The sequence below is a fragment of the Acomys minous genome (genome assembly GCF_964271855.1).
Source record: "Acomys minous genome assembly, chromosome: 7".
NCBI classification, from domain to species: domain Eukaryota; kingdom Metazoa; phylum Chordata; class Mammalia; order Rodentia; family Muridae; genus Acomys; species Acomys minous.
In genome coordinates this window covers 91,474,185-91,500,088 of record NC_140488.1, presented here as the reverse complement: position 1 = coordinate 91,500,088, position 25,904 = coordinate 91,474,185, and the positions used below count along the sequence as shown (strand labels likewise).

Below are 25,904 nucleotides of genomic sequence, written 5' to 3'. Positions count from 1 at the left end.
GCATGGGTCATCCTGCCAAATCATGGGCACCGTCCAGGCTGGGTTATATTTGTCTGAGTCTGCAGACGGGTGCTGGTTCAGACCACAGGCGGCGAGCACTCCGCTTGGGAATTTTCTCCGACCTGTGTGTGCTTCCCTGCAGCTCAATTCCCTACCAGGATTTGACCCACTGAGTTGTGGCCACCTTTGGACTGGAATATAAACATCCCAGGACAGTCTAGCCACTCCCTAGAGCATGAGAGGTCCTGCAGGGCCATGGGAAGTATCCAAGCCATGTCCTATCTGGCCAAGGCTGGAGGATCAGTCCACTGCTTCCTGCTCCAATTTGAACCGGTTCAGAGCACGCTGAGTAGGCTAGGTGGTCCCCGCTGTCTGGGCTTCCATGTGGCCCTGGTGCCCTCTGCATACTTGGGTGGGGTGGGTGGGAGCCTCCAAGGATAGTTTCACCCTTTCCTCTGAGAGTTCCCCAGATACAGAGCCCTGGTGTTCCACTGTCCCACACACTGAGTCAGGCAAACTACAGTCTACAGATGGTATCCGTTGCCATGTCTGGCAAGCACGTTCAGGGCCTCTGTGGTCTGTTGTTTGACCCAGGGCCTGGCCTGCTTGTGGTCTGCACTGTCTGGGACCCAATTCACCTATTATTCTCTAGTTCTAGTAGTCTGTGGTTCCCTGGTCCCTGGTCTCTATGTGGTAGATCAGATACAGTGTGTGATAGGTGCCACCATCTTGAGTCTCTGTGTGTCTACTTTACACTAATTTATTGTTATTTCTATCAAACAGATGATGCTTTTGTATGTACATCATGAAACTAAGTTGTGATTCCCAGTACTTCTCTTCATTGGAATTACCAAGAGGATTGTAGAATATGGACAATTCTGGCTACCAGACCCAGGGTTTCTGATATAATTGGTCTGTGCATCAGAAACTTTATACAGTTCTTACATTAGACTAATATGCTCCTCAAAGTGACCTATCCCTTTCATTATTTTGTGTATCACTGAATATTCTGTTATGGGTAGGAAGGAATCATATATCTATTCATGATTTCCAATGCATCAGCCACAAAATTACTTTCATGAAGGCATGCTAATAACTGTAATAAGGTAGAAATATCAGGAACTCTTATGCATGCCCCATTCTACCACCAGCTTGCTAAAAATACAACTACTAGTTATGTGTTCCCAGAATCATTCACACAAGAGCTAGAAAAGCATAATTCTAGCCATTTTTCAAAACATTGAGAACCATAATTTTTCAAGTGAGAAGGAGGATTTTTCATGTTATGGTCATTAAAGTGCTTTATTCAGAGGCCAAACAAGAAAGAAGCTCCCCTATAAAGGTCTTGGATATGAACCTTTAAGAGAAGGAGGGAACTTACCGTGATCTCTCTCTCTCTCTCTCTCTCTCTCTCTCTCTCTCTCTCTCTCTCTCTCTCTCTCTCTCTCTCTCTCTCACACACACACACACACACACACAAACACACACACAGAGAAACACACACACATACACACACACAATATTTATGTTACTATACAAAGACGTTTCCAAAATATACCCACAATCAAGATTAAGCTTCAAGTCTATCAATGAAGTATTCATGTATCAAAACAAAAAAGATTATCACTCCTATTAATTTACAAAAATGAAAACTTGTACAAGTCAATAGCTCTGCATCAGTATTTTTCAATTAGAGGAGAATCTATACCCAAAGGGACAAGTGATACTTTGGTTGCTCCACTGAGTGAGTTGCAAGAAGGAATTATGTGAGTAAAGGCCAAAAGAAAAACCTGCTACCAGGACATATTATAATTCAATGAAGCTACACATAACAATGAATGATTTGGTCCTCAGTGTCAATATTAGTATGGGTGTTGAGAAACCCTGTTCTTATTCATAAGCATAGCAGTTTAGGGGCAAGAATGTATGTACTCTTTCTTTCTTTTTTAAAAAATAGGTACTTGTTCATAATTTTATGGGGTTGGGGTGGGTGCCTGTGCATAGATGGGTAACATATAGAGGTCAGGAGACTTTTGTGAGTCTATTTTTTCTTCTCCAATGTGGGTTTTGGCTATTTAACTCATGTCATTGGGCTTGGCAACAAGCACTTTTACCTATGGAGTCAACCCACTGGCATCATAGGCATAATTTCTTAAAGCAAAATTTCATTTATGAAAGTAAAATAAGGAGATTAGAGTTCCACTGATAAAACTATCTGTTATGAAAAGCTGAATGATTAAGATATTAGGGAAAAACAATAAAATGTTCTCAAATTATACAAGTTGCAAATAAGGCATATGTAACTCTGGGTGTAAAGTTCATTTTCCACCATGTTCATTCAGTATTGTTGATTGGCACTATAAAAGCAGTCCACCAGCACTTTAGTGCCTGCTTGTTGTTTATCATTGGTGTTAAAAACATTGAAATCTAGAAACCACTTAGTAAACTGTATGAAATAGGACCATTCTATTGGACACTGTGGAGTATAATATGGATTTCAATTGCTTGTATCCCCTAAACAACTAAGCTTGATTCTAAAACTAAACTATCTGGTCTTCAAAATCATCAGACACTTGAGAAGGAAAAAAATTGATTACCTGAGTATACATGGAGTGCAGGTTAGTAGCTTTCTAAATGAGAAAATGGCCAAGACAGTTTGCTGCCTGAACAGTCTCCAAGGATTCTCTGTAACATTGGAGCATCATCTTCAGCCTTCTGACCCAATATATCTGACAGACATATTTGTGAGGCAGGAACTATTGAGGACTTGCTTACCCTGTCTTGGCAGCATTTGGACATTGACTCTGCCTGCATCCAAGCTTGCCTTTTTTAGGCAGAATTCTGTCTATGGTAGAAGTGAGGACATTTTCCCCAGTGAATTGTTTGCCAAATTTGAAGCCATCTGTATAAGGAGGTTCTTTGATGCTCATCATCTTCTTTGAATTAGGCTTGGTATTTCCAGTGATTAATCTGTCTCATTGTCAAAGAATGGTTAAAATAACAAAATCATCTTTAAATGTCATATTCGTATGTCTTTGAGGTTTTGAAGACCTTATTTAACAATTTTACCTTATCTTTCTATAGGATCGTATCTATCTGTTATACCTAGTATGTATATTAGGTCTAGATAGATGTTTTAAGTTTATAATGATGAGATATGATAGATACTGACTTACACTCAGAACTTTAGATTCACTAAGATAGGAAAGATGTTTTCTTCAAAGTTGGCAAGGACAAATAGCCAAAGCAATATGAATGTAACATTTATATAATACCTGGTTGTTTCATGGTTCTTCTTGCTGTATGGAGTTTATTGTATATATGTGTAATAATACAGAATTATATGTGAAATATTTTAAAAAAAGAAAGAGAAGGAAAAAATTTTCTTACTAAGAAAAAGGAAATATTTACAATTTTTTATTGTATAGTAATGAAACCAGAATAATAGTCAGTCCTGATAGTGTCCTTTGTTACCCTTTGGTGAGATAATTTCAAGGCTACTGAAGTTTGAGTCTCTGTTGAGGAAAATCAATATTGCAATGTGAACATGAAATCACCAGCCACTCTAGGTTGCTGATGATTCCTAGGGATTAAGCAATGTCTGCTAACTACTGTATCCAGGGTCTGATAGTGAAGTACAAAGGCAGTTATTGAAATATGAAAGCTGGGATTAGGTAGAGGCAAAGCCCCAGGACTCAGGCAGGCTGATGGCATCTGTTTTCTAAAGTGTCCTGCCTCCCTTTTTATTAAGAACACATTGTTTGAAGGTTGCAGGTGATACTGTGTGGTGCATGAGGAATATATTTGACCTCTTGCTAATAATATTCATTCTAAGAATAGAAAGTAATGAGGTTTACTAATGATGGACATCTGACTTTCACACATGGTTTGTCTGCCAGATGTTCAAGTGTCACATTGTGTCCCAGAGGAAAGTCTGGCATCTTCCCATCATTGACTACACTCGTCTATGTTTTTCTAACAAATTTCAGAGTACTGTGGTTTCCATACATGAAGATGTGCAATATAGCTGGCTTAAAGAGTAGAATCCTTCCAGCATTACATATAGGCATGAGGCATGAATGTGGTATCTTTTTCTCTCCAGCAAGTTTTGTTAAATACCTGATAAGTAGTTAAAATTAGACACACAAGCTGTTTCTTTTGCAAAATAATTAATGCTGATTTGCTAATGTTCTATCTCGTGACACCTAGGAACAAATTTGCACATACATAATCTGTGGATTTAATAGTACGTTTGATATTAAATTAACAAGAAAGTAATTGGAGAAAGTAATTCATAATATGTAGATGTCGATGCCGCCCCCGACCAGCAGGAAAGACACCAACACCAGGAACTCTTCTTGCAGCAGTTTAATCAGGAACCTGGACTACCGGAGTGACCCTGGGAAAAGCTCCCACAGAACCTTTATAGTGTGCCTGGTCCTATCAGAGACTGTCACGTTGTCGCTCTTGGTTGGTACGTTCGAATCACGCCACCACACGCTATGCCTTGTTCGGATCACGCCACCTCACACTATGCCTTCAGGCATGCGCATAAGGGGCGCATTGCGCCAGGGAAGCAGCAGGGGGCGCTGCTATCTGTGGCTCTCCACATGTGGAGAATGCTGTTTTTGTTTGTGTTGATTTTCATTTGGGGGTGGTTGTTTGTGTTTTTTGTGTATATCAGACAGAGAGAGAGAGAGAGAGAGAGAGAGAGAGAGAGAGAGAGAGAGAGAGGGAGAGAAGGATGGCGTTAAGTAGTAGTGGTGAGGACCTGTGAAGAGTTTGAAGAGGAGAAACATGATAAAAATATATTGCATAAATTAAATAAAATATAAAGAAAACAGAATATTATTTAAAAACATTTATATTATTCCCATTTTAACTATTGGGAAGATATCTTTGAAGATTATGTCTCTTCTCTTTGTTTATTTATTTATTTATTTATTTTTAGAGAAATCAAATGTCTGATCTCTTACGATTCAGTTAACTTCATAGATCAAGAAGAGGAAAGATTATCAAACACCAATGGTAGATGACTACAATGAAACAGTGATTCCCAGACACAATAGGATAGTTGCACATATGAACTCACAGTAGTTGTAACAATAAGCTTAGGACTTGAACAAGCTCTAATAGACAAAATCTTATAATGGAGTCAGGAGAGGTAGGCACAAAGTCCTATCCATAGCTGAAGATCTTTTAGTAACATACCTATTTGGAGAGACAGAGTCAGTTTTCTTTAAAAATTTGGATCCTGGTTGGTTAAACATGCTCCATTGGATAGTCTTATGCCCAACACTATATGGGCAGGACAAACTAAACTGAATTTTTTAAAACAACAACAACAACAACAACAGAAACAGGGAACAAAGTTGTACCAGCAGGAAATGAGTATGGATCTGGGAGAAGTTCATAAAGGTGAGATAAATATAATAAAAATCCATTGTATGAGAATCTCAAAGAATTAAATATGTAAATTAAAATATACTGATGCCTCAGTCCCTCAGGCTTCTGACTCCCACCTCCAGCTTCACCTCTCTCTGCTTCCCACGTCCTGAGCCTCCACTTTCAAGCCTAGAGACTTGGTGTTTCCCAAGATGAAGAGCTACCTGCACTGGCCGGCCCGGATCAGTGACATTGATGATTGTGTTGTGAAGTCCACACACAACAAATACCCAATTTCCTTCATTGGAACACCTGAGACAGCCTTCCTGGGTCCCAAGGACCTTTTCCCTATGATAAGTGCAAGGACAAGTACAGGAAGCCCAACAATAGAAAAGGCTTCAACGAGGGGCTCTGGGAGATCCAGAACAACCCAGTGCCAGCTACAGTACACCTGTGCTGGTAAAATTCTGACGGTGAGAACCTTGAGTGGAAGCAACAGGCACAAGGACAAAGAGGATCGGGGAGTCAGGACTGTGACAGCTGTGACCACCACAGACATTAGTGACAGGATGGAGAATGTCTCTGAGTCTGACAAGAGAAGTGACCACAGTGGCCTGAAGCAAAAGGCGCCAGTCCTGAAGATGATGGTCTCTAAAGGAGGTCAGAAAGCCTTCAGTGACCTGGATCAGGCCAGTGTGTCCCAGTTGGAAAAGGATCCCAAGAGCCCATCTGAGTCAGAGAAGACCAGCAACCAGGACTTTACCCCAGAGAAGAAGACAGTGGCCCGGTTGCCGGGGCTGGGTCCTCAATGGGGACAGAAGAAGAAAAAGGTGCCCTCAGCCTCAGATTCAGACTCCAAAGCCAACTCAGATGGGGCCAAGGAGGAGCATGTGGCTGTGGCACAACCATCATTGTCCTCCTCCTCTTCCTTCTCAGACTCAGATGTGTCTGTCAAAAAACTCTGTGAAGCCAGAAAGCCAGCTGAGAAACCACCCCCAACAAACTCTGAGGTTGGAGACCAAAGCCAGAACAGCCACCTTCCATCTCCAGCAGTGACAGTGACAGTGACAGTGACAGTGACAGGGGTGAGTTAGACCATATCAATGAAAGGAAGTAACATGATGAGGAGCAGAAGTGCGAGCTAGAGGCGCAAAGGCAATAGGAGCAGGAGGAAAACCTCCAGTGACTGCGAGAACAGGAGAGGAAGAAGGAGCTATGCAATGAACTGGCAGAGCGTGGGCACAGCAGTGGGGAGGAGCTGGAGGATGATGAACCTGTGAAGAAGTGCAGCTGCAAGGCTCTGGCCAGGACACACCGTCCTCTTCTGACTCAGAGCCCGAGGGGGAGCTTGGGAAAGAGGGGAAGAAGTTGGCCAAGAAGTCCCAACTGCCAGGCTCAGTGTCTGCAAGTAAGCCCAGGCAATAGGAGAAGAGAGGGCTGCTAGACAAGATGCTACAAGCCAGGACCATGAAGTTGGAGCAGACACAGAAGGGATAAGAGGGTCTTTTACTGGACAGGAAGGGAGAGAAGAAGAAAGAAACTTCTATAGAGAACAGACTACAGAAGTTGCATAGCAAGATCAAATTTGCACTGAAGGTTGACAAGGCAGACGTGAGGAGCTGTCTGATTGTGCTGGATGAGCTGGGGACCCTGCAGGTGAGCTCTTAGATCTTCCAAAAGAACACAGATGTGATAGCAATGCTGAAGAAAATGGCTGGTACAAGGCCAACAAGAATGTGATGGTGAAAGCAGCAGAGGTCTATGCCAGGCTCAAGTTGCAGGCCCTAAGGCTGAAAGTTGAGGCTTTCCAGAATGTGAAAAAGGTTGGATCTGGGAAGGAACAGACTGATGGTGAGAAGATAATGGAGCATCCTGGGGAGCAGGCTCAGAAAGAGCTGGTGGAGGATGAGTCCAGCAATGATCTCTCAGCCCCTAGATAGGTGAGGCCGCATCCCAGAAGAGGGAGAGCTGGGAAAACAGAGCACAGGAAGATGGGCAGGATTCAGAGGATGGCTCTGGGTCATTCATCAGAAGAGATGCATGACAGCCCACAGGACAACTCCTATTCCACAAGACCTGGAAGTGAGCATCAAGAGCAGGAGATGATGCTACTGGTCTCTGTCTGCTGCTGCTGCTCAGGGCAGCTGAGCTCCAGCCATTGTGGCCATGGTGCCATGATCATCCTCAGCCTCCCAACAAAGTGCTGTGCTGTTTTTATTTGTGGCCTGGACCTTTCTGCCTAGTTCTGTGATTTCAACTTACCTAAAATGGCTATAAAGGGTTTTGTAATGATAAAGAAAAAAGATTAAAGCAAACTGAAGATCTATTTAAAAATCTTGGATCAAGGAGGCGCTGTGGCACACACCTATAAACCCATTACTCAAGGAAGCAGGGACAGATGGATCTTTTTGAGGTCGAGGCCAGCCTGGCCTACAAAGTGAGTCCAGAACAAGCAAGGCTACACAAAGAAACTCTGTCTCAAAATTCAAACAAAAATCTCAAATCCATGTATTGTACTGGTTATTCTTTCCTAATCAGCTAATATGCACTTATAAGTGAGTATATGTCATGTTTGTCTTTCTGAGTCTGGGCTACCTCACTCAAGATTATTCTTTCTAGTTCTGTACATTTGCCTGAAATTTTCAATATGCCTTTTTTTCCTAATAGATGATTAATGCCCCATTGTGTAAATGTATCACATTTCCTTTATGCATTCTTTGTTTGAGGATGTGCAGTTTCTAGCTACTATTAATAAAGCCACTATGAACATAATTGAGAAAATCTGCTTGTGGTAATATGGGGCATCTTTTGGGTATATGCCCAAGAGTAGTTTAACTGGGTCATGAGGAAGATCTATTCCTAATTTTGTAAGGAACAGCTATGTGAATTTTCATAGTGGCTATATGAGTTACATTCCCATCAGCAATAGAGGAATGCGCCATCAATAGGACAATATTGCAGCATATAGAATGGGAAAGATTTTACCAACTCCAGATCTGATAAAAGGGTATAAACTAAAACATAGAAAGAACTCAAGAGACTAGACAACAGCAAACTAAATGTGTGTGTGAATTGTCAATCTTAGTGCCCATGCTATCAGTGTTCTGTTTAGGAAATTGTCTCCAGTGCTGATGTGTTCAAGGCTATTCCCTACTAGGTTCAGTGTGTCTGATTGTATGTTGAGATATTTGATCCACTTGAATATGAATTTTGTACAGGGTGATAAATATGGGTTTGTTTTCATTCTTGTATATGCAGGCATCCAACTACACCATCACCATTGTGTCTGTTTTTATGCTAATGCAATCCTGTTTTTTATTATTATTGCTCTGTAGTTTCACTTGAAACCAGGACTGATGATACTTCTAGAAGTTCTTTTGTTGTATAACATTATGTTAGCTATCCTGGATTTTGTTTTTCCATAAGAAATTGGGTATTATCCCTTCAAGTTCTATAAAGAATTATGTTGGAATTTGATGGGGATTGAGTTAATCTTTAGATTAATTTTGGTATGATAGCTTTCTTTCCCCCTGTATAAATTCTACGGGGCCATGAGTATAGGAGATCTTTCCATCTTCTGATGTTAATTTTGCCCATCCAGGAGGACACACGAATCTCCTTGGGAAAGGGAAACAGAATAGATTTTGTGTGTGGACTGTGGGTAGGGGAAGAAGGAATGGAGAGAGAATCTGGGGAGAGATGATTGAAATATGTGGCCTTTTGATAGGAAATATTGAAACCTATTGCAGTGGAAACTTCCTGTAACTTATAAGGTTGTCCCTAGTGAGGACTCTTAGTAAGGGAAGATATGGAGCCTGAAACATGCATCTTATATAACCACGCTAGGCTCCCATTGGTGGGCCTGGGATACCAATCCAGCCACAATATTGAGAACCAAAACCTGATTTGCCTGCAAGATGTGCTGGAGGAAGTGATTGCTTACAGCTTGTGAGAATGGTCAAGCAATGAATGGTCTAACCTGAGGCCCACACTGGAAGAGGGAACCCATTCCAGACACTGCGTAGATGGCCAAGATCTAGAAGCCGGATGGCTGAGAGAACTAGAATAGAATCAAACATGACTGACAAAAAAGTCAATGGAATTATTCCTAATGATAAAGTGCTATACTCACAGGATTTGTGGCTAGCCAAATCATCATCAGAGCTGCTTCTTCTAGCAGCTGATTGAAGCAGATACAAAGACCCACAGCCAAACATTCGGCAGAACTTTGGGAACTTCGCTGAAGAGGGAGTGGAAGGATGGCAAAATCTAGAGAGTCGAGGACACCAGGAGAATACAGACCACAGAACCAACTAAGCGGGGTTCATAGGAACTCAAAAACTGAAGCAGCAACAATGAAGCTTGCATGTGTCTGAACCAGGCCCTCTGCATACATGCTTTGGTTCTTTAGAATGGTATACTTGTCTCCGACTCTAGTGCTTTTTCATAGGATCTTTTATCTCCTACTGGATTTCCTTGTCTAGACTTCATATGAGGGTATATTCCTAGTCTTACTGTATGTTGTTATGATGCATTTGATTGAAATCCCTGGAAGGTCTAATCATTTTTGAAGGGAAACAGAGGGGCAGTAGATCTGAGGGAGAGGGGAGTTGGGGAAGGAAGAAAGGCTGTATTTAGGGAGGATGTATGGCATGAAAGAAGAATGTATAAATTAAATTAAATATTAACAAATAGCAGATCTAGTTTCTTTAGAAACTAGACTTTGATTTTCTAAAATACTTACATATTTAATAAATAGGTTTTCTCCTTTATAGCTGTTTTTTGTCTAACTCAGAACAAAATTCAAAACTTAAACACAAATAGGCTTCAGCTAGACCAAATATCTCATTATAAAACTTGAGCTTCTGAGACTTTTAGATGAAAAAGTAGGGAGTACTATATGTGATATAGGCACAGGTAAAACTGTTTAAATAATACTCCAGTAACTTGAGGAATAAGGCCAGAAATGACAAATGGGACTTCATGAAATTAGAAAGCCTCTTTATAGCAAAGGAGACAGTCACATGAGTATGAAGCCTATGGAACTGGAAAAAAAAAACCTTCTTAACTATTCATCTTACAGAAGATTGATGTGTATAACACACACTGAACTCACAAAAAGAATACCAAGAAAACAACCAAATGAATATAATAAACTATAGATCTGAATAGAATGTTTTCAAAAGTGTAAGTATAAGTATATAATAAACATTTTAAAAGTGTTCAATAGTATTGACCATTAGAGAAATGCAATTTAAATTTATTTAGGCATTCCAAATCACCATAGAAAGTATGTCTCTCAATAAGGAAACAAATGACAACAAATGCTGATGAGGATAATGTATAGGGGGAAAACAACCCTTATTTACTATTGTTAGGAGTGTAAACTTGTGTTGTTATCATAGAAACAAGTGTTAACATTCCTCACAAAGCTAGGAATAAGACTAACTCTTTCATGTACAAATATTCAAAGGACTTAATATCCTAAAACAGAGATTTTTACTCATTTGTGTTCATTGCTGCTCTAGTTACAATAACTAAGAAGTAGAATCAATTGACCTACCTAAAACTTGTAAAAGAATAATGAAGGTGTACTACATATACACAATGCAATATATTAAGCTATAAATAAGATAAAATTAAGAAACTGATGGGTAAATATACAGAACTGGATATATACTTAATGAAGCAACCCATGTTCAGAAAGACTAGGGCCACATGGTCTTCTTAAATTGTATCCTTGTTTTTAATATTCTCATTCGCCTCTTTAAGTTAGGGTAATTATAAGAGCAAAACACAACAAAACAGAAAAATAATATTGAGGAGGTTCTTTAAAAAAAAATAAGGGATATGATATATGTTGTGTGATAGCAGCCAAGAAGAATACTAGAGGTGCAAAACTTTAATTAGGGATGGGAGTAGAAAGGTAGAAGAAATGAGGGGAATAGATGGAGGGTTAAGTAAAATTAAGAGTATGTAAAAAATACATACAGAAACCTATTTTGTAAACCAATTAAAATATAAGTTTAATTAAGTAAAAATTCATGGGTTGTTAAAAAATCCAGTGCCTCTTTATGAAGAGTTCATCAAGAAAGCCCCAGAAGACCTCTGTAATTAATAGATAATGTTGCCACTTTTGTTGATTGTCCATCAGAATGAGTTGATAAACCTTATTGTTTAATATATCATATACATTGTAACATATAGAGAAATTAGACTAGAGCTGAGATGAAAGATTTATCCTTTCTGTCCAGCATTCAAAGTGCTTGAAGGTGCTATATAATGGCTTCTGGAGAAAACATTTTACTTAACTGTAAGTGCTACAAATTAAAATCATCTGCCAGGCAATAGGTGTCCAGTAGTACAATAGTGTTTTGACTATTGTGGGAATAATCATCTGCTTTATTATTGACTTTAAGCCCACATCATGGAAGGAACTTACACTAGGCACTGCAAACTTCATCAAAACCCATGCCTAGAAAAATCATAAGACTTAGCAAGAAAACTATTGTTGTCATTTTACTTAATGCACATGGTGTTTATGTCCTAAGTATTTATATTTATACCTATAGAGTAATGCTGTTATTACTCTTGATCAAATATATTTCAGTTTGGAGTAGGTAGTGATTAATACAGAGATTTATAAACTGATCAATATACTGTAAACAAGTGATTTTAATATACTGTAAACAAGTCCCAAATGAGGAATTTTTATAGCCCCCACAAATGCTCAGGAAACATGACAGGAGAATGTTAGAAGGAAAGTAATAGCTAGAGAATGAAAAGAGGTATGATGAACTCCTATTTCTAGACATGACATGGGTGTTGTACCCATAAATTTATAGTACAGTAGTGGATCCCTATTCATGAACAGTACAATACTGGGTGTGTTTGTAGTCAATCGTGGATGGTAAACATGTTCATAAAGTCACTCATCCTCAAGATGAGCTACAGAGGGTGAAAGTATCAAAGATAGGGGAAGTCATATTTGTCAGTGATATATCCATTGATTTGTTGCTCCCCTAAGCAAATAATCCAACCCTAATTTATGCAAAAATACTAATTAAATACAATGTTATCACACACACACACACACACACAAAATAAAAACAAAAAGGATATGGAAAAGGAGGTAGTCATTGGCAGAAGAAGAAAATTAGTTTGAAGGGAAGTGGTTTAGGACAGGAAAATGAGAGTTGACTTTCATCTGGAATATTATATACCTATATATATGAAATTGTAAAAATAAACAATTTTAAAACAAAAACAATAAAAAGGTTACAATTATTTTAAAATAAATAACAAATTATTTTTATTTAAAGTAATATGTAACTATGACATAGACTTTCCAATCCTCTTATTTGTCTCCCAGAACTTGATGGGTGAGCCCATTGATGAGGGTACCACATAGCTGAGTAGCAGAACACAGAAAAGTTAAGCAGTCACTCACCTGAAAGTGTCATTCATATGTGCTAACATCCATGATGCTAGAAGGTGCTATGTATGCTGCTAGAGGTGAAAAATTATCCTCAGTGTCATGTAGCTAAGGAATCTGCAAGCTACAAAAATAACAATCCCAACAGGTTATGCAATAGTGGCATGCTTATTACTGAAGCAACCAACCACTTACTGATTATATATAAGACCAATTCTGTGAGTTATAACAAATACATAGTACTGTTAAAGAAGCAAATAACCTGTGGCTAGAAAGTTCATCCTCTTTAGGGGAGAATGCAATGATATTATTCTGATAACTGTACATAAGGCTAAAATTACTTCTAATGGCTTATTGCTATATTCAGAGATGAGAACATCTTTCCACCCTTAGTATAAGAACCTCCCATTAAAGTAGATGGTAATTAACACAGAAAACCTCCAATGGGTCAATTCACAGAGAATAAGAGACTATTAAGTGCTCAGCTCTAGATGGAACATGTGTAATACACCCCTCCCCCAAGGCTCAGGGATTGTAATGGAAAAGGTAGCATAAATACTGAAAGAGCCATGGGTGGTCATCATCAAGCAAACGGTATTTTCAGACACAAAAGATCAGCTGTACATAGGAACTCAAATTGATTACAAAAGCCTTTCCAGGTCCCGTACAAGTTACAGCCAGACAAACTCTTAGCATAGAGGGAGGAAGGTGTCTAGGAAATTCCATCGCTGTCTGAGAGAAGCTATTAATATTTGATCACTGCCTGTGGAGGGACAGTCAGTTTTCTTTAAAGATATGATTCTTGATATGTTGACTATATAACCAGGGTATGTTCCGCTCTCAAAATTAGCTGGGCAACACAAAGTAGACTCTATGAAGATAGATAAAATAAAATAAATTTCAAAGATGAATGAGAAGAGATGGGAGGGTTGTGAATGTTTTAATGGAAGAACTGGAGTTAATATGTTCTGAATATATTGTATAAAATCATTGTTAAAAACAATAAGATAATTTGTTGGCTTTTGATGAGATGACCAATAGGTTTTCACTAGTTGCTACTTAATGTAAAAGTAAAGTGCATTTGTTATTTTAACTAGTTTTTAAGACTTTCATACATTCTTAAATTTAAACTGAATTTCCACTTCTCTTTTTTCCATTCTTCAATTCCTTCCATGCATACACACACTGCAGCCCATTTCAAATTCATTAGCTCTTAAGTTTTTTGATTACACACACACACACACACACACACACACACACACACACACACACACTTCAGTAAAAAATTCATATAAAATAAAAATAATATTTTTCAAGTTAATTATTAAGACAATATACTATCTGTATTATAGCTATTTATCCTCAAACCTACAGATAAATATAGCTCTTGGCCTTCCCCAAAGAAACTTCTTTTTGTGTAGCAAATGGAGATTGATATGGAAATCTATTGAATCTATTTAATATTGCTCATGTATATATACTTAAATGTATATATACTTAGAAATATATATAACCTATCAGGGGTTTTTCCCTGGATAAAACTGATTATCACTCCTTTATTAGTCATTGATTGTCTATAGCTATGGAATTTTCCCTATCCATGTTGCCATGTCAACAAGCATAGTCGCTATGCAGATCTTGTCTATGTAACCATATTGGTTCTTAAAATCTTCTGCCCCTCCTCTGTAATGTTCCAGAACTTTATGCACAGGAGTTATAATATAGATGTGCCAACTGAGAATAGGTTTCCCACTGTCATTTATTTTGTGCATTTTGATCACTTGCAGATTTCTGTATTAGTTTCTATCTGATACAAGAAATGAGCTTCTTTGGAGAAGGCTTTACATATCTGTCACTGTCGAATGCTATTTTAATATTTAATATTGAATTAAATTATTTTAGCGAAATCAGTGGCTACTCCTTAAGTAGTTTTACACCCAAATAAGGACCAGGATCTATTTAATTAGCCTATATCACAAATAAGTACTTCATCCTAAACTTCCATGTTAGTATAGTTTCCTCCCATTCTGTTTTTCCACTTTATACTTGTTTTTAAATCATCTCCTAGGCTTGGTTCATTTATCTTATTGTTTCCCAGCCTTCTCCTGGTGGCTCCATCTTCTCCTTCCCCCTGATATTCCTTGGACAGTTCTGAGACTGAATCCTTTGTGTAAATCTCCTACTTCCCCTACTAACTCCTCCTTCTCTCTCCCGTGCTGCTTGTTTGTCTTTAAGCTGCTTTATTTACATATCAGGGGGACAATTGGGGAGCAGAGTTTAGACAACATTTAGACAAGAAACCATAATTTAGCCTACACAATTTAAACTACCTTATGCCTACATGTAGGTTTTAGGATAAGTACATAGAATATAGTTATAAATGTCATTGACTTAATAACTAACATTGTAAAAAGATTAATTAGTTTTTATTTTATGTATTTGTATTTCTCTGCATGTATTTATGAATACCTTGTGCATGCAATGCCTGCAAAGGGCAGACGAATGTGTAATATTGACTTAAGCTGGAGTTGTGAGTGCTGGGTGCTGGGAATCAAACCTGGGTTCTCTGGAAGAAGAACAACTACTCTTATCACTGAGCCATCTCTCTAGCTCCAATAATTAATTTTTAAAAGTTAAGAGTACATAAGTCTCCTAGCTGGCTGTAGCACTAGAGAGAACTGGCCCTAACCCTTGCTACCCTAGCTGAGGCAATGTACTTGATATCTGGCCTTGGTGATATGGGTTATGGAGACCCGGCCACAATGGTGTGATCAATGTCAAGACACTCTTCTTTTTGCTGGATGCCACATGAAAGAGAGCTGTCCCTGGCCCTCTCCTGAGCAAAGCAGGAGAGCTGGCCCTAGTGGCTTGGGCAGAGGAGACCTGATGGGCTGAACAACACAGCCACCACCCAGCTCAGATCCAGGGCCTTAAGTTAGCGGTCTCCAAGATCTACCCCATCTATAAACTGCTGGAGTCTATGAAGAGGCATCTAAGCAATGAAATTAAAACAAAATACAATATAAGAGAATCAAAAATATTGGAATATATGACCACACTACAATATACAGACCTAAAGGAGCTAAATACTAAGGAGGACCCTAGGAAAGATGCTTAATTATCATTCAGAAGAGGAAATAGAATAAAAACGGGAAGTGGTTGAAAAGAAGGAACAGGATGGGAGCCTACCATTAGAGCTCCATTCAGTAGGTTATTGAAGTATGTGCTGAGACTCACAGCCAAACTTTGGGGTGAAGTGCAGGTATTCTTATGGAAGAGTTGGGGGATAGAAGAATCTGGAGGGCAGAGGAGCTCCACATGGTGACCAATTGTGACAACAAACCCATCCATGGTGAGCACCTATACCTCATGTTCAGATGTAGTCTATAGACAGCACAGTCTCCTTGTGGGTCCTATAACATGGAGAGTACAGACTACCTCTGATATGGGCTCTGGTCCCACTTTTTGATCACTTTCCTTTGATGACCAGGCCACATAGGAAGGAGATGCAGTCAGTCCAGATGAGACTGGATAGGCTTGGGTCAGATGGTAGGGGAGGAGGGCTACCTCTTTCTGAGGACTAGAGCAAGAGGAGGAATATGAGGGAGGGAGAATAGGACGACTAAGAGAAGATGAAGGAGGGGGCTATAATTGGGATGTAAAGGGAATAAATTAAAATTAAATTAAATTAAATTAAAATAAATTAAAATTAAATAAAAATGGAATAGGACAAAGTAACAACACAAAAAGAAGCCAAAGAAAACAAGAAATATTTTTCTATCATTAGTAATTGTTCTGTCTTATTACTTAATAGTCAAATGGGAAGGGTAAAGAAAACCATCATTTTCTAATTTTTTCTGAAATAGTAGAGTGATAGAAGGTTAAAAAGACATGTTCTATTGCTAAATTCTTCCATCCAGGGAAGAACTATGGAGGTTCTTTCAAAGCTTCTGTCAAGCAACAGTGAAGTCAGATTAGATCATCTATATGCCATATGATGCAATTATATAGGAATGTGTTGAAACAATGTTAAGACTAACATTTGGCAGAAACCACAATCATAATGTTTCCACTGTACAGTATGTCTAGTCTATTCACTAAGCCAGAGAAACAAAGTCTTGATAACTCTAATTATTAAAATATACAATTTTTATAATGGGTCTTTTTATAAGATTCTGCTAGCTATTTCAGAGGTAACTTACCATCTTGAAAGTTGATGAAAGGATTTTATTTCCCTAAGCAACATATGTGATTGCCATAAAATGAAAATATTTAAAAGAGTAGAGAAAATAAATTTGTCACCTCCCCTAGAATTCCCGTGTGTGTGTGTGTGTGTGTGTGTGTGTGTGTGTGTGTGTGTGTGTGTGTGTGTGTAGCCCTCCCAGCTAACTAACATCACTGTCTAAAATCTCTCTTTGGTTAACACTTAAAAATAATTTTTCTAGTTATGATAATTATATTTAGGTACCTTCATTATCACTTCTCTTTCTTTTCTTAGGAAGAGTATTATAAGTTTTTGTGACAGAAAAAATAAATGCAAATGAATCATGAAGATTCTGTAAATGAACCTTAAACTTATTTAAATAATTAAGATGTTTTGGTTTCTCTACCACGGAAACTAAAAATTCAGTTTAGTTGATGTCATTTTTCTTAATTGTTTTTTAGATCTCCTTAACCTCTTGAAACTTTCAGAGAATTTCCATTTAAGGAACTCAGACAAACTTCCTGACACTAGGGAGATAGTATGCCTTAGTCTTCTTTTTTTAAAGGATGATTTTAATTTTATTTTGCAGGAAACGCAGAATGCTTGAGATGATAAAATAAATGCCTGCCTTAAAGTGACCAAAACCTTGATATCTTCTTCATTGTTAATTACAGTGTATCTTTTATATTTACCATCTACAATTGTTCTGATCAGCACCATCCTAACAACATAATAACTCTTATTGCTTAATTTAATAAATGGTTAAAATATTTGGTAATCAGAGGAATTTAAAATACACTGATCTGACAAAAATACTGAAAATTAGTTTGGGGGGCTAGGTAAGGTATAAAAATCAGGATAATACATATATTCATCATCTATGCCAGCACAGTGATCCTGAGTTCTGTGAACAGTGGCTAGTTCATGTTGTTTCAATCAGTTATACATTTTCTATTCACCTATACTTTCTTTCAGAAGCAGAATAGATAACACATAAGATAAAGAATGCAGTCACTAACTACCACAGGTAGTCAAGTCAATGCCTTTAAATTCCCATATAGAGATAATAAAGTTGCTTCAGAAATTTGAGGTTGTAATTATACAGTGTTAGAGATTTGTATCCAGATTAAAGATGGAATACATATTTAAACAGAACTTGTGTCTTTTGTTTAAAACCCTAGTCATATTCTTGTGTTTGAAAAGATTATACCTAGGACTTCTTTCCTTAGCTTTGTAGAAAAAAGTTTGAGCAAATGTCCTGCTAAATCAGTTTAGGAAATAATGTAGCCTTCTACCTGATCTCTCTACATGTGTTGACATTTTCCTCTATCTTCAACAGTGTTTCTATCAAACCACTTCAGTTACCTCACATCATCTTTGATATTTCCTCATAGTAATTATCTATCCACTAACCATTATCCATGGCTATGGCCACAAACCCCCATTTGCCTTCATTTTGTTATAGAGAGAAATTATAAACCAGTCTGTGCAAAAGAACATAATTTCCTGGCCATTTTCAAGACTAGTACTTTAATGGAGTAGATATGGTATAATATTTGAAAATAAATATATTGATGAGAAGTCATAGGTACTTTTTCATCCTGATAAATATATTAGTGTCAGATATAAAAAAGATAAGACCTATACATTTCATTATATGTACATGAGTTCCTCTCTCATGCACATTGTATTCTTATTGTACCCTCTACTAAAAGCCATGAATATAAAGAGATTTTTTTTCAGTAGTGAATGTTTATAATGATAAATAACAGAACAGGGCAGTTTCTATAAGAAGAGAAATAAGCAACACTAACTTAGGCATCTCTATTTATTTTGTAGTTTGTACTGATTTGGATAAGTACAACATCATGTTCAGCCTCTGATAATGTTGCCACAATAGAATTCACTTTTTTGAGAGTTCTCTACTGCCTCTGATCCCTTTTTGGAGAAGTGATGTTAATTTCTTTTCTGGCATTACACTCAGCTGTAAAGATAACTTCGTCCTGAAGTTTTTCTCTCAAAGCTGTGCTTAAAGGGTGTTTGAAGCTTTTAAACTAGCAAGAATTGTCTATTTTATGCACATATAAATTACTCAGCTCTTTTCTCATGATGAGTAGATTAATTATATGTCCTGACTTCTTGGAAGAGGCATACTGTTTTCTTTTTAGAATACTGATGTGTTAAAAAAAAAGAATAAATTCAAAAATGCAAATTCACAAGTTTAAATAATATCACCTCAATGGATAAACACTATTTAGAGTGATACTAAATTAATTTATATATGGAAAGTGGTATTGTGACCATGTTTAAAAAGAGAGGGCTAATTTTGACATTGATGCATACTTATGAGAAATAATAAGGTATGTTAACATTACAGCATACGATTCTAAATAAAATCTGCCATAAAATGTAAGAATGTATGTAGGTTTATTTTCTGGTTGTGGAACAGAAGATGGGTGGGTGGAGATGTGGGATCTAAGTAGCACAGAGAACATACTTTATTATTCATGTTGGTTAGGTAGGCGAAAATTACTAAAGAGGGTGTGTTACTGGAAGCAGAATAAGCACTAATTTTTTTTGGGGGGAAAGATGATGCAATGCTTTAAGAGTACTCAAATTTTTTATTGGGACGTACAATGGAATCTCAATAGGAAAAATATCACGACTTAATAAAATAATTTTAGTTAATCATATCTCCCTTCGCAAATTTCATCAATGAATATATGATTTATTTAAACACCCGTTGATTTCTTTTCATTGGAGCTATATAAGAAATATGCTGTGTTAGAGAAACAGTTCTTGGTTTCTTCAATTGGCTGCTAACTTGTGATGGCTGGCACCCAAGAAGACATATTTAATTTCTTAGTCTGTAGTACCATCCAAGCATTGAGGGAGGTGAGAGATACTCAACAACAGAAACACTAAAGGAGGTAGTATCCACTAGGAGCCTATTTTCATTATTTTCCAACATAAAAAATGTTTTGAAACAAAATTCTGAGTGGTTGATACAGTAATTCCTGTTCTTTTTGTAAGAGGAAATACTATGCTTTGTGTTTTTCTTTCAAGGAAAAAAATACACCCTACATACTTAACATATTTTATCATTTGATTCAATGGCATTTATGTCATTGACAATTTAGATAAAAAAGAGTAAATTTTGATCAAAAATTTAGTTAAATTAAAAACACATGAGATCAATGAATTTAAAGTAATTTTTATTACTAAAATTGGTCTGCTTCAGTAATTAGGTGAAAAAGAAATAACAGCAATGGTATCTATATGATAATATTTAAAATGACTCATGGAAATGTCACAGACCATTTCATATATTAACAGAATCTTGAATGCATAGAAAAAATCTCAAAGGAGGTGGGAATAGCTAAGGCATGTAGCATTAAAAGTAGGTAGACATTATGGAAAAATGTTAGAGATGGACCTGTTTACAATACTAAAACAAAAGATGTCATCACAGAATAATGACTATTTGAACATGATTGAATTATAGAGCTCTTTTCTCAAAGCAAAAAGAATCATTTCTCTCTTGGAGAATTTTGACTGTCAATTAAAAAATATAGACATATACGTTTTATGTGTATTTGATTTCTCTTAAGAAACAAGACTCTTTCATTGCAATATCTGGAGGAGAAATAATAAAGCAAAAGAAAAAAAAAGATTTGGATATAGAAAATTCTGGCAAACATAAAAGAGGAAGGTAACTTCTGCATGAAGTGATATTGCTTGGGTTTCATAGTAATAATGCCTATAAAAAAATCAAGACACAGTAAAAGACCGTAATAAAGGAAATCATTAAGATTTAATGAATTCATTTGGAGGGATAACAAAATTTAAAACAATAAAATATTTAAAATGTAATGATTTGGAGGTCAATATAATTTTGAATGAAAAATTCCAAAAATTATTTGTGATGATTAACAATTGTCAAATTGGTTAGATCTGGAATCACTTAAGAGACAAGATTCTGGATATACCTATGAGGAATTTTCTTCATTAGGTTAATGGAAGTTGGAAGACCCTACCTAAAGGTGGGCAGCACCTTTGGGTAGTCAGATGTATGACATTCAAAGAAAAATGATTTTACTTTTTTCCTATTTCCCTCATTGATGAGGTCATCTCAGTTGTTCAAGAATGTATTTACTCTATATCTGTGGTTCCTAGCACCACTGCTGCTGTTATTTTTCACTGGCATCAAAACCAATCTTGTTTGGCCTACCTATGTAGCCTGAAAGCCAATCAATTTGCCAGTCCTTCAACAATGAATTGGGACTTTTGAGGTATCCAGTCTCTTATATTGAAAGTCAATGCCCTCTCAGCCTTTTCAGCATGAAGACAGTCATGATTGGATCTAGTAAATACCTTCTAATATATATTCCTTCTAATATATATTCCTTTTATCAGTACTATTCCTATAAAGATTCTGTCTAATCAGTGATTAGTTTTTTTTTTCATGTGATGTACTGAACAAGATAATTCTAATAGTGTCTATAAAGAATCAGGTGTCAATTACACTGCTGATTTCTATAGTGGTAGAACAAAGATACATTCCTACCAGTAATGGATAATGTTTTTTAAATATATTTTATTAATTTATTCATATTACATCTCAATTGTTATCCCATCCCTTGTACCCTCCCATTCCTCCCTCCCTCCCACTTTCCCCCTACTCCACTTCCCTATGACTGTGACTGAGGGGGACCTCCTCCCCCTGCATATGCTCATAGAGTATCAAGTCTCTTTGTGGTAGCCTGCTATCCTTCCTCTGAGTACATTGAAAGCAGTGCTAAAAGGATAATGGTTTATTCCCAGTCACCCTAACTACCATTTTTGTTGTTTATTTTCTTGGTGGTGAATATTATGGCAAGGATGAGACAGAATCTCTGTGGGATGTATTTCCTTGAGTAATAAAGATTGAAAGGTGTCTGTTTATTCCATTGTCTATTTGATGCTCAGATTATTTTCTCTTTTGGTGTTTCTTGCTCCTCTGGTCTGCTGCCAAGCCTCCCCACTAGAGTGAACCTTTATTCCTCTAGAACTATAAGACAAAATAAACTTTTCTTCCTGAAGTTGAATCAGTCATGGTGTTTATCACAGCAGCAAAAAAAGCAACGAATGCAGAGGCAATTTATTTCCAGGTTTAAGGATGATGAGTAAAACAAGTGGTAAACACATGCACATACATACAAAATTTATTAAAATATGTAGCATACCATAGTTTTTTTTATCAATTATTCTATAGTATATTTCACGTGATCTACAATTCTCTGTTATAACTGTTCTGGACCTATGAGGGAAATGGCAAGCATAAGATGTGAACATTTTCTAAATCAGAAGGGAAATTAATATTTTAATGTTTAATTGAAATGCCTTAGGGTTTATAACAAAAGTACTAACATAACATAAAATACACCATTAAACACATTCACACATTTAATATTCCCTAATGTTGTATAAATACTAAATCATAACCAAACTTGGTTAATATTCTGCTGTGAAAATCCATTTTTCCTACTTCATAAATTATTTCAAAGGCAAATTTTATCAGCAAGTGACTATGAAGTGCTAATATTTTAAAACCTCTATAAATACATTCAAAGTTTATATTCAGTGGGAAATTTGTCCTCTGTTGGAAATTGTCTACTGCTGTGCTGAACAAAAGTAATTGACTTATCAAATTGAACATATTAATTTAATGAAAATAAATTAAAATGTGTACAGCTTGATGCCATCTGTTTTTAAAATTTGTATTTGAAAAATTGTAGTTCAAAGGTTGAAAATCTTTTATTTTGATAATGTTAAATTATAGGGTAAAAAAATGGTAAGTACATAGTATCTGTTAAGAGACAAAGTTAGGGCTGGAGAGATGGCTCAGAGGTTAAGATCTCTGGCTAGTCTTCCAGCCACTACATGGTGGCGCATGACCATCTATAATGAGATCTGGTGTCCTTTCTTGGCCAGCAGAACACTGTATACAAAATGAATAAATAAATCCTTAAAAGAAGATACAAAGTTTTATTTATTTGAAAAATACTGATTTTGAAAACATGTACCATATATTCTTCTAATTTAGCAAAATATGTCCCACTTCAATTATAATATTTGAATATGTATGAATACAAACAGCATATAAAATATCCATTGTGTTTTCTGATAGATATCCATTCAGAAAACTATAAATAACATTTCTATAATTCTTATTAATTCCTTAACTCTAAAAATACTTTAATCTGTTGACTAATGATACTATTATAATATGGAATACTTAAATTTTTTTATATTTTAAAGGACAGAAAAAACTTTTTGTTTCTACTTAATGATTAGCAATGTTAAGGCCCCTCCCTTATAGACTCTTAATCCTAAACTCTTTTCTTTGGTTGCCTTGAGTTATCAAATTGAACATATTAATTTAATTGAACTGTGTACTGTGATCATGCTGATTTACTACAGTGAAAGAAAAACAGCTAATACAGAGGCAATGTACTCCCTACTTTAAAATTAACGAGAGCAACAGATGGTAATCATAAATACAATTCATTTAAAATTTAACACACTCCAAAGAAGAAAAAAGTAGTGTAAGTCAATCTTACAATTATTTACAATGATCTTATACACCTATAGCAACAACAAAATTTTCATTGTTTGTGTCTATGCCATGATATCTAACTGTATTCAGCCAGACATACCATTAACTGAATAGAATGTAAAGCATATGAGATGCATCTGATACATAGTTAAAACCAAAGATACATAAAGAATCACATACTATATGAAGTAAAGGTACATAGATAATGAGAAAAAAGCAAAATACCTAATCAGCATACCAGTAGTTATAGAAAAGTCATGTAGTCAGACTATTATTAACAGTAAACAATGAAAGCCTTTTTTCAAATTTAACTACTTTACAAACTGATCCCAGCTACGTTGCTCCTCTCCTCTTCACTCCCAACCTCATGCACCTCCCCCCATTTCCTCTTCTCCTTCTCAGAGAAGGGGAGGCAGCCAATGGTTACCAACCCACCCTGGCACCTCAAATCACAACATTATTAAGAGGATCCCCTCCCATTGGGGCCAGGTAAGGCAGCCCAACTAGGGGAAAGGCACCCAAAAATATTGTTAGGGAACCACATGATGATCAAGCTGCAAATCTGCTACATATGTGGAGAGACTATAGAAACATCCCATGCATGCTCTTTGGTTGGTGATTAGTCTCTGTGAGTCCCCATAAGCTCAGGTTATTTGATTCTGTAAGTCTTCTTGTGGTGTCAACCCTTCTGGCTCTCACTCTTTCACAAAACTCTCTGAGCTCATCCTATTTTTTGGCTATAAGTCTGCATCTGTTTCCCTCAGCTGCTGGATGAAACCTTTCAGAAGAAAGTTGTGCAAGGCTTCTGTCTGCAGGCATAGCAGAGTTTCATTAACAGTGTCAGGGATTGGCTCTATTGCACGTGGTATATCTCAAGTTGGGCCAGTCATTGTTTTTCCATTACCTCAATCCCTGCTCCATCTTTATCCCTATACTTCTTGTAGGTGAGACAAATTTGATTTGTAATGTCAGTTTGCTTCATTTTTTCTGTGTTTAGTTTCTGTTTCAATGACCTGTTCATTGGTGAGACAGTGTGTTGTGATCTCCTACTATTAATGTGTACTTTGTATAATTAAATATTTGGTATTGTTTCTTTTATGAATGTGGATGCCCTCGCATTTGGGGCATAAATGTTCAGAATTGAGATATCTCCTTGGTATATTTTTCTTTTCTGGTCCAACCTATTTGGTATCCTGTATGCTTCTTGTATGTTTATAAGCAACTCTTTCTTTAGGTTGGGGAAATTTTCTTCTGTGATTTTTGTTGCAAACATTTTGTTGTCCTTGGATATGTGACTCTTTACCTTCTCTTATTCTTATCATTCTTAGGTAAGGTCTTTTTAAGTATCATATATTTGCTGGATGTTTTGTTTTAGGAACATTTGAGATTTAACATTTTCTTTCACTGATATATCTATTTCTTCTATTGTTCTTATAAGGCTGATATTATCTCTTCCATCTCCTATATTCTGTTGGTACTGCTTATGTCCTGTTATGGTCCCTAGGTTTTCAATCTCCAGGATTCTCTCAAGTTGTGTTTTCTTTATTGCTTCTACTTTTTAGGTCTTGAACAGTTTTATTCATTTTAATCGTGTTTTCCTGCATTTCTTTTTTTTTTCTTTTTTTCTCCTTTATTAATTTATTCTTGTTACATCTCAATGGTTATCCCATCCCTTGTATCCTCCCATTCTTCCCTCCCTCCCATTTTCCCCTTATTCCCCTCCCCTATGACTGTTCCTGAGGGGGATTACCTCTCCCTGAACAAAAAACCCAGAATAGATAAAACAATCTTGTACAATAAAAGGTGCTCCAGAGGAGTCTCCATACCTGATCTCAAATTGTACTATAAAGCAATAGTAATTAAAACAGCATGGTACTGGCACAGCAACAGGCTGGTTGATCAGTGGAATCGAATCGAAGACCCAGATATGAATCCACACACATATGGTCACTTGATTTTCGACAAAGAAGCCAAATCCATTCGATGGAAAAAGGATAGCATCTTCAACAAATGGTGCTGGTCTAACTGGATGTCTATGTGTAAAAAAATGCAACTGGACCCCTATTTGTCACCTTGTACAAAACTCAAATCCAAGTGGATTAAAGACCTCAACATAAAACCAGAGACACTAAGTCACTTAGAAGAAAAAGTGGGGAAGAGCCTGGAACATATGGGCGTTTTCCTGCATTTATTTAAGTGATTTATTCATTTTCTTTTAAAAGTGTCTACTTGTTTGATTGTTTTTTCCTGTGTTTCTATAAGGGATTTATTAATTTCTTCTT

At 36.7% G+C, this 25,904-nt stretch overlaps 1 pseudogene across 1 annotated transcript; it reads left to right on the top strand.

Annotated features, from left to right (window-relative positions):
- The first annotated feature begins 5,393 nt into the window (after nt 1–5,393).
- On the top strand, nt 5,394–7,628 carry LOC311602021 (hepatoma-derived growth factor-related protein 2-like; annotated as a pseudogene). Its single transcript has 2 exons — nt 5,394–5,418; nt 5,560–7,628. The product of its transcript is annotated as a hepatoma-derived growth factor-related protein 2-like (transcript).
- The last annotated feature ends 18,276 nt before the right edge of the window (nt 7,629–25,904 follow it).